Source organism: Lygodium microphyllum, chromosome 12 (genome assembly GCF_053477565.2).
Source record: "Lygodium microphyllum isolate KBCC chromosome 12, Lygodium_microphyllum_v1.1.10, whole genome shotgun sequence".
Classification (NCBI taxonomy): Eukaryota; Viridiplantae; Streptophyta; class Polypodiopsida; order Schizaeales; family Lygodiaceae; genus Lygodium; species Lygodium microphyllum.
Window position 1 is genome coordinate 26,590,575 of NC_141146.1, and position 10,027 is coordinate 26,600,601.

Sequence of the window (10,027 nt, forward strand, 5' to 3'; positions counted from 1 at the left end):
AAGTGGGTTCTGGTTCATGTATCACTTTGACCATATAGGCATAGTGAATGGCTGTAAATCCATCATATTTCAGCCTATCCACAGGATACCTAGCTTTGGTAGACCTACGCAAAGTAGGTTCACTCCCAGGTGCTCTCAAAACATCCCTGGTCTTCCTTACTCTAGGTGTAACAATAGAAGGAATACCCAACTCATCATCAATGCTCTGTTCTAAGCCACTGGATTCACCATCCACATAAGAGTGACCTGCATTCACATCAAACATGGGCTGATCTAACTTCTCTTTTTCTTTTCGTGATACTTGAATACCACTATCTGCATTGCTTTGAGAAGATTCTCCTGATCTCAATCTGCCTATCCATGGCGAAGAATGTGAACCACTACTAGAGGACGTTCTAGGTCCACTAATATTTTGTGACTGCTGCTGTGAATTTTGTGCAGCATTACCATTTTGTGCATCTACATCATCAATCACATTTACTGGTTTATACCAGCTACTCGTCTCATAAAAAACAACATCTCTGCTCTCTGTAAACTTACGAGTAGAAGGGTTATAGCATCTATACCCTTTCTGCTGCAGAGAGTAACCAATAAAGATGCACTTCTCAGCTTATGGATCCAACTTGGATCTCAACTCATTTGGCACATGAACATAGGCAATGCAACCAAAAATTTTCAAATGAGAAATATCTGGTTTCCTACCAGTATACCTCTCCTCTGGAGTCATCCCATGTATTGCTACAGTGGGAGTCCTGTTCATTATGTAGACTATTGTAGCAACTACCTCAGCCCAATAAAAATCTGGCAGGTCTTTTTCATTGAGCATGGCAGGAGATACCTCTCCAATATACCTGTTTTTCCTTTCTGCAATTCCATTTTGTTGTGGGGTATGACCGCATGAATATTGTTGCTTTATGCCATGCTCCTGCAGGAACCTTGCAAACTCATTTGAGAGATACTCTCCCCCTCCATCTGACCTTAGGCATTTTATTTGTAGGCCTGTTTCTTTTTCAACCATAGCTTTAAGAGTTTTGAAATGCCCAAAAACTTCACTTTTCTTTTTCATAAAATACACCCAAACTTTTCTCCTATAGTCATCAATAAAAGTGACAAAATAATGACAGCCTCCAAGAGATGCAGCTTTAGTAGTCCACACATCAGAGTGGGTTAATTCCAATGGCTTCTTACTCTCTTGAACATGTCTAGGAAATGGTTTCCTTGCATGTTTTCCAAATTGGCAAGCTTCACATACCTTATGCATTTCTGCAACCTTGAATTTAGGCAATCCTGCAACAATATTTTGGGCCTACATTGATTTAAGTCGCTGTACATTAACATGACCAATGCGTTTATGTCAGATATCAATATCTGCAACTACACCAGTCCCATGTGCAAACATTACTGCACTCAATTCAGACATGTCTGCATCCAACGTAAACATTCTGCCCTTCTTCTTTCCTTTTGCTATCAAGCAACCTTTATTTTTCATATCCTCAACAAAGCATCCATTGGAATTAAATCTGACCTGCAAGCCTTGCTCAACCATTTGACCAACAGAAACCAGGTTCTTGGTGATATTCGGGACATGAAATATATCCGACAGGTATTTCTTTTTTCCATCCTGCATAGACAAAGGAATATTTCCAATCTACACAATAGGATGTGCAGTATCATCACCAGTCTCCACAAATCCTAGTTTTTCCATTTTCCTTGCATCCTGCATCCATTCTGCATGACCTGTCATGTGGTTTGATGCACCTGAGTCAACATACCACACATCGTTACTTTCTTCTGCACTTGTCACAGAATTGGTCATGTGCTGCACCATAAACAAATGCTAATTTCTGTCATCACCCTGTCTACTAGAAGATGCATAATTCCCTTGTTGCAATTTTCCATTCATGATGTCATTCTGCTTTTTATAGCAGTCCTTAGCCATATGACCCATTTTACCAAAGTAGTAGCATTCAACATTGCTGTTTGCATTTTGGCCTCTTTGCCATCCACCACGACCTCTTTGGCTCCCCCTGCCTCTAGAGTTACCATGTCCTCCTCCATAGGACTGGTTTTCTTGAGTTTGCTGCATAATCTGATTTCTACCACGGTCTCCAGACGGCCTCCTCTACCTCTGCCTCTACCTTTTCCAGCATTTGAGTAGAAGACAACTTCTTTTGAAGTTCCTCTTGAAGAAGATGCACCACCATTTCTCTGCTTCTCAGAAATTAGAAGAGCAATCAACTCCTCAAAATCAAGAAATCTTTCACGGATGGAAATGGATGTTCGGAACTGTGCATAATCCTTTCCTAGACCATTCAAGGTCACAGAAACTAAATCATCATCTTCCACTGGCGACCCAATGGAAGCAAGTGCATCTGCAATCTTCTTCACCTTCATGTGGTAGTCATTGATGCTCATACTTTCTCTTTGCACATTATGCAACTCTTGCTTGAGCTGCATTTTCCTGGCTTGCGTATTTGTGCTATACATTTTTGACAAAGTATCCCATGCCTCCTTTGGCGTATTTGCATCCTGAATATGCACAATCATAGAGTCTGAAATACTGATAGACAGCCAGTACATAACTTTCCTGGCTCTCTCATGCCATGCTTTAAATGCATGCATTTGCTGTTGATTAGGAACATCAGGAAGAACTGGTTCTTCTTCATTTCCTGCAACAAATTCCCAATATCCTTTTCCCATAAGGAAATTTTCATTCTAAACTTCCATGCTTGGAAGTTGTTCTTGTCAAGATTTTCAGTTACAATCTGTGAAAGAGAATCAGACGCCATTACAGAACACTGCAAAAAATTCTGTCACTGCAAAAAACACAGCTTCACCCTCACAAGGGCAAATCTGCAAAACTGATGAAGTGGTATTTGACCACACAATCACTTCCTAGTGACGATTTTGCATAAACAGGAACCAAGGATGATTCTGTAACTCCCAATGTCTCTGCACACAAGCATACGATGCAATTTGTGTGGTAATTTTTCACCGACCTGTAGAACAGTGGTCGCACAGCATAAAACTGGGTCTTTTCCTAAGTGCGTGCAGAAAACTTCCGCCTCCAAAACAGGCCCCGAAATGGCCTCAAATCAAAAAAATAGGGTCACCGTGGGCTAAAGCCCTCACCCGCAACATACACTGCTCTCTTGCTTCACCGCGAAGGGCGTCTCAACCTGAGACAATGCACTCTTGCACTTTCCGACTGTGCTACCTGGTGAGACTTGCTCCCAAAACAGAAGAATGAAAGCAACACTGGTCCTCTTACCAGAACACCGCGAACTTGGCTTGCTTTCTTGAGCTCCTTACCACGAAGAAGGCTATGATACCATGTCAAGATTGTGGGAGAGAAGGAAGGAGTCTCACTTGTAGCTTTCTTACTTGCACAATGGAGGAATACACACAAAGGTAGAGGCTGAAAACAGTTTTTCTCTTCTTAGTTGTGTAAGCCAAAAGAACTCTAGTACAAAAGAAATAGAAAAAACCTATATATGGATCTCAAACCAAACTTAACTAACTAAGGTGGCATACTAACTGAGCCACGAACTAGAGTAGATAAGGATAGCTGTCATCTAGCTATTATTCATGGGTGGTGTACCAACCGCATCTGCAACTGACAAGTCGGTGACATAAATGCACAACGGTCACCTTGGCATATCACGAGTGGAGCTTGATATCTCAACAGACGATCCTCCTGTAGTTGCACCTTGTGCTTTCTTGGGAGCCATCGTGAATGCGGCCTTTTTGTCGTGGATGCTGATTTATGATCTTGGCCGTCTCCTTCGCACATGAAACTTCCTTTGTGATTCGGCCACCTTGATTAATTTCTCCGTCTTTTGGAACTCGATTTAGAAGGCTTTATAGGTTTCCTTCTTAAACTCGAACTAGTGGAACCTTGTGGGGAACCCAGAGGGGGGAAGAAGGCCTTAACTCCCAGGTTAAATGAGCTTTTAAAGGGCCTTAGGTGAAATGGAAAAGGGGGGAAAGAGGGTGTCTTGTGAAGGCCAATAGAAAGGGGGTTCTAAGGTACCTCGAGGTTTAAAATGAACCTTTGAGTAAGAACATGAGGGGGGGAAAAAGAAAAGCTTAATGGGCTTTTTAAAAACGTGGAGGGGATCCATGGGAAAGGGGGCTTTTTGGATCCCGAGGGGTAGGGTTATTAAACCCACACGAAAAATGGGTTATGAGGAAGCCCACAAGAAGGGGGGCTTCCAAGGAGGCTTTAAAAGCTTCCTAAGAAGCTTCTAAAGCTTCTGGAAATCATGGAAGGCCCACGTGGAGGAAGGGAAAGGCGGCAGATGGCGATTCGTTGGTGGTAGCAGTAGCTGGCGCAGGGTTACTCCTCTCACACAACACACTATCCTTCAGGCGGTTTGCTCCTTCTCGACTCCCCTCAGATTGGCGTGCTCAGAGTTTCAGGCGGCGGTTCACCTCTCTCCCTCCCATGGCATCGATTATCACGGCCTCCCCTCCTTACTCTAAACTTCACGTAGCGTTATGATCCCTTTGTTCCTTACTCCCATGGCACAAGGCTATATAGGTGAGGGGAGGGGATCCTCCCTCCCCCATGCGGCATCCTGAATGGCTTCAACCTTCTGCAAGATCCAGCAAGGAGGTTAATTTCCCTTGCTATTCCCCTCTCCTCCAGCACGACAGTCGGTTGGGGGGAAAGGGGGATAATTAAAACAATTTGCCTTTATTCCCCATAAATTATCCTTTTGGCCTCCTAAGAGGATGTTCTTATAAAGAATGCGGTTTTTTTGGAAATGGAATTATTACATTCTCTCCTCCTTGGAGGAATCGAGATGTCCTCATCTCGAGATAAACTGGGAATATTGATGGTTGAGAGTGCTTTCATCTACCCAAGTGGCATCCTCCTCGGGATAATCTTTCCACTGGACGAGGCATTCTCTCAAGGTTCTGGATCTCAGTTGCCTCTCCCTAACATCTAGGATCCTATCAGGCCTTAGTTCAAGGACTCCTTGACTAGGCATTACAACTTGTTGGTCATCAAGTACATGGTTAGGATTAGGTACATACTTCTTCAATAGGCTGATATGGAATACATTATGAACCTTTAGGTTCTCCGGGAGTTGCAATCTATAGGCATTAGATCCTAGCCACTTGAGGATTTTGTATGGTCCACAATACCTTGGACTTAGCTTCTTGCAGTCTCCTAAGGATAGAGAACTCTTCTGTGGACATACGCGAATGAAGACCATGTCTCCTTTCTCGAAGATTCTATCTTGACGCTTCAAATCCGCGTATGCCTTCTATCTATCCTTGGCGGCTTGGATGTCCTGTCTTATTGACTTTATTTGGTTATCCATCTCTTCCAACATCTACCCTAAAGCTTCAACGCTCAAGGTTGGATCTGAGAAGTTTAGGGGACTTCGATAGTCATGACCATATAATGCTTGAAAAGGGGTCATCTGAATGCTTTGTTGGTAAGAAGCATTGTAGGCAAATTCAACCAAAGGCAAGTGTTGAATCCACCTTTTTGGCTCACGATAGCAATGTGCCCTAAGCATATCCTCGATAACTTGATTGACTCGCTCCGTTTGACCATCAGTTTAGGGATGGTAGGCTGTAATAAAACAAAGTTCCGTCCCCATGGCTTCAAGGATAGCTCTCCAAAAGTGTGATGTGAAGAGAGAATCACGATCACTAATGATTCTTCTGGGTATCCCATGTAGCTTGAATATTTCCTTGATAAACAACCTTGCAATGTCTGAGGCTTTATAGTTTGTCTTTACTGGAATAAGGTGTGCAACCTTAGTGAGTATGTCAAGCACAACCATGATGGAGGTGTATCCTCCTTGAACTTGGGGTAGGCCAACAACAAAGTCCATACTGATGAATTCCCATTTCATTTGGGGAATGCCAAGTGATTGCAACTTCCCTGGCATCTTGACATGTTCAGCTTTGATACGTTGACAAGACAAACACTCACTGACATACTTGAGCACGTCACCTTTAAGCCTCTCCCAATAGTAGCTCATTCTAGCTGCATTAAGAGTCTTGGCATAGCTAGGGTGTCCTGAGAAAGGGGAATCATGAGCTTCCCACAATATCTTCTGCTTAAGTGACTAGCTTGTCGATATACATAGCCTCGTTCTATAGTAGACAAGTCTACTATTGATAGAGAATTCATGATACTTAGCCTGTAGCTTTTGATGCTAGTCCTTGATAGAGATCTCCCTTAGCATCTTTTTATAGGCTGGATCATGGCATGCTTCCTCTCGAGCTAGCTCAAGTATTGGATTATTTGGCAAGGATACCTTTGTAGCTAGAGATATAGCTGTTGATGGATTTTGCAAGATTAGTGAATTAAGGAATGCCTTGCGACGGAGTGCATCGGTAACTACGTTCTCCTTTCGAGGTCAGTACTTGATTTCAAAGTCATACTCCTCCAGCACTTCAATCCACCGATGTTGCCTCATGTTGAGTTTGTTCTGGGTAAAGATCCACTTGAGACTCTTATGATCAGTCACTAGAGTAGACTTGTTACCCAACAGGTAGTGTCTCCAAAGCTTTAGAGTGTGGATGACAGCTAACAATTCTAGATCATGGGTAGTATAATTCTTCTCATGGCTCTTCAGTTTCCTTGAAGAGTATGCTATAGGATGACCTTCCTGAATGAGCACACATCCTAAGGCAAGCATGCTCGCATCAATTACTACCTCGAACTCCTTACTCAGGTCTGGTAATTTCAGATGCTAATACCAAACTTTTCTTCAATCTATCAAAGCTAGTTTGTTTGGGAGTTGACCATGCAATGGAAGTTTGCTTGTTCAGTAAGTTCTCAAAGGTGATGCAATCAAAGCATAGTTTTTTATGAAAACCCTATACCATCTTGTCAATCCAAGAAAGCTGCGTATTTATTTGACAGTTGTTGCTATTGGCCATTCTAGCACATCTCTGACCTTGGCTAGGTCCACTGAGATTCCTTCCATTGATACGATGAATCTCAGATATTCAATCTGAAGTTTGAAGAATGCACACTTCTTCATCTTAGCATACAGTTTATGTATCCTCATTGTCTCAAGGACAATCCGGAGTTGGGGTTCATGATATTCTTCTTGTTTGGAATAGACTAAAGTATCGTCAAAGAAGACGAGCACGAAGTCATCAAGATATGGCCTAAAGATATCCTGCATTAACCTATTGAAGGTGGCAGGCGCATTCGTAAGCACGAATGACATAACTAGAAACTCAAAGTGTCCATATCTTGTATTGAAGGCCGTCTTTGGGATATCTCCTTCCTTGATTCTTATCTGATAGTAACCATACCTGAGATCAATCTTGGAGAAGATCTTGGCACCTTGAAGACGATCAAGAAGCTCATCTATTCTAGGAATAGGATACTTGTTCTTGATAGTTGATTGATTCAACCCTCTGTAATCAATACATAGTCGAAGTGTTCCATCTTTCTTTTTCTGGAACAATATTGGAGCTCCCCATGGTGAGGGATTTACAACCAGAGCCCCCTCTGGCACCCAAGCGTCCTCCTACTCCAAGTAGCACTCAAGGGAGAGACCTCTCGCGGTGGGTTCAGTCCACCTTCCCAGCGCTGTTAACAACCCCCTTGGTTAGGGTCAGGCAGGTAGTCGAGGGTAATTGAAGCTACCTCTCCCTTCAGGCATTCAACCTGAAGCATTAGATATCTTTTCATCCTTTAATTCTTTGAGCAAACAAAGCAAAACAGTGGTCTTAAAACTGTTACAAGCACAATCATTTCCATTGGTCGTTATTTCTGGCCAACTGCTAAGGAGTGAATCCTTCTTTTCGAATGCATCCAGCACTCGATCTAGGATGGATTGCGACTTGGCAAGATCCCCAAGGGTTTATTTGTGACTTGGCAAGAAAGCTCCGCCCGGCACTCCCATGGAATGTTACGGGATTTGCAATCTAGGACTTTCTGCGTCTGTCACGTAGCGGAAGTATTCTAGCCGTTCCCATTTAGGACCCTGAATCAAGGTTTTCCCTATTGGTCATTTCCTAAACGGCAACTAATGTCGAACCTGAGTGAGCTACTTTATGCAGAAACGCGAGGTCCGAAGCGGATTCACACTGCACTTCGTTCAAGGAGAATGGGAAACAAGAGGGATGCAAGGCTCGACCTCTCTGCCATAGGGCATAGTCCCATTCTATTCCCCTAAAACAGTGTAAATTGGGATTATTTTAACTTAGATTCCAGGTCAACATTCTTGTTGTTCGTGTTCTTTGAACGATCTTCTTGGTGTCCATCATGATTGAGAAAAGTTCTCGGCTAATCAGGACCACCCATCCGTAGGACGGACCCATGGCCACATCCACCCCACTTTCCTCAAGTTGTTTTAGTTATTTAATTACCTACCACATTTGGTTGGACATGTATCAGTCACCTTCCTTAATTAACCTGTTAGGTACTGGTTCCTTCACGTAATCATAGCACTTGACATAGAAAAGCAATGTCAAACAAGTTTCTTTTCAACAGCTTATCATATTATCTTTGAAATACATTTATAAAGTCCAGCCCGCAGGCTCATCCATAATCTGCCCGAAGGCTATCCAGCAATCGACATGGATTACTAATCCAAGATTTCGCCCATAGACTAGTATGCGGGCCTCGGGATCCAATCCTGAGTCAGGTTGGCCTATTGTGCAAGGCCCGGAAGGCGAGGGATTTATAGTCAGACCCCCCTTTGGCACCCAAGCGTCCTCCTACTCCAAGTAGCGCTCAACGAAGAGACCTCTTGTGGCGGGTTCAGTCCACCTTCCCGGTGCAGTTAACAACCCCCTTGGTTAGGGTCAGGCAGGCAGTCGGGGGTAATTGAAGCTGCCTCTCCCTTCAAGCCTTCAACCTGAAGCATTAGATATCTTTGCATCCTTTAATTCTTTGAGCAAACAAAGCAAAACAGTGCTCTTAAAACTGTTACAAGCACAATCATTTCCATTGGTCCTTATTTTTGGCCAACTGCTAAGGAGTGAATCCTTCTTTCCGAATGCATCCAGCAATCCATCCGAGATCAATTGCGACTTGGCAAGATCATGCAAATCTGAAACTTTTTGCAGAAGTCTCGCATCAAATCTATGGGACTATTTACCCATCGAATGGAGTCTCATAATCACGAAATCATGATTAGATATAACAATCCATTCCTGATTGCATCAAGCCGATATTGTCGGTCCTAGGGTTCCAAGTTCAAATCGAGTTTCATCTTTTTAGCGAGAGATCCTTAGGGTAAAAACCCTAGATCATTTGTCGCAAGTATGTCCTATTGTCCCTACATTCTCTGAATGTGGGCAAGTCTTTAGGGTATAGGAGTTTCAGCTTTGGCAATAAGAGCGACTAGGTCATGTCCTCAACGTGTTAAATCCTAGTTAGCTCTTTGGGATATGTTGCATTGAATTAACCCTTCGTAAACGAGTCTCTCGCTGTTTTTTAAAACCAATTTAACTTGTCTATTCTTGAAGATAATTATGCTACCATTTCCATAACCACATGATTCATTGCCTACATATAAGTTGATTTACAAGCCCTAACTTTTCGGGTTAAGATCAAAGCATAGGTTAAGTTATAGCATAATTCCAATTGATCATCCTATAGCATGCAAACAAGATTCATACTACTAAGCTTTAGGATTTTATGTTTAAATATACAGCCTTTTTCTACTTTCATTTCCAAATGAATTAGTCGTATGCTGAACTTACACAATCTTTCGTTGATTTGAGTTTTTAGGCCACTTGCCTAGAGTTAAATCTTCTTCATGCAGCCCTAGCAATTTCCTACGATTGCTAGCAACTTTCTTTAAGAATCATTTCGAAAAAGAAGTTCAATAATGCGATATGCGGTTTATTCCTTCCATGCTTAATGGAAGTGTACTATCATAATTTTGTTTTGTGAAGATGGGGATTAATTAATCTAATTTCATTACTTTGCAATGCATAAAAATCGCTTGCTAGAAATGCATAGAAATCTTATGCCCACTTTATTTTGTTCGTTTTATTGAAAAATACTAATGATTGAATCCCTCAATTG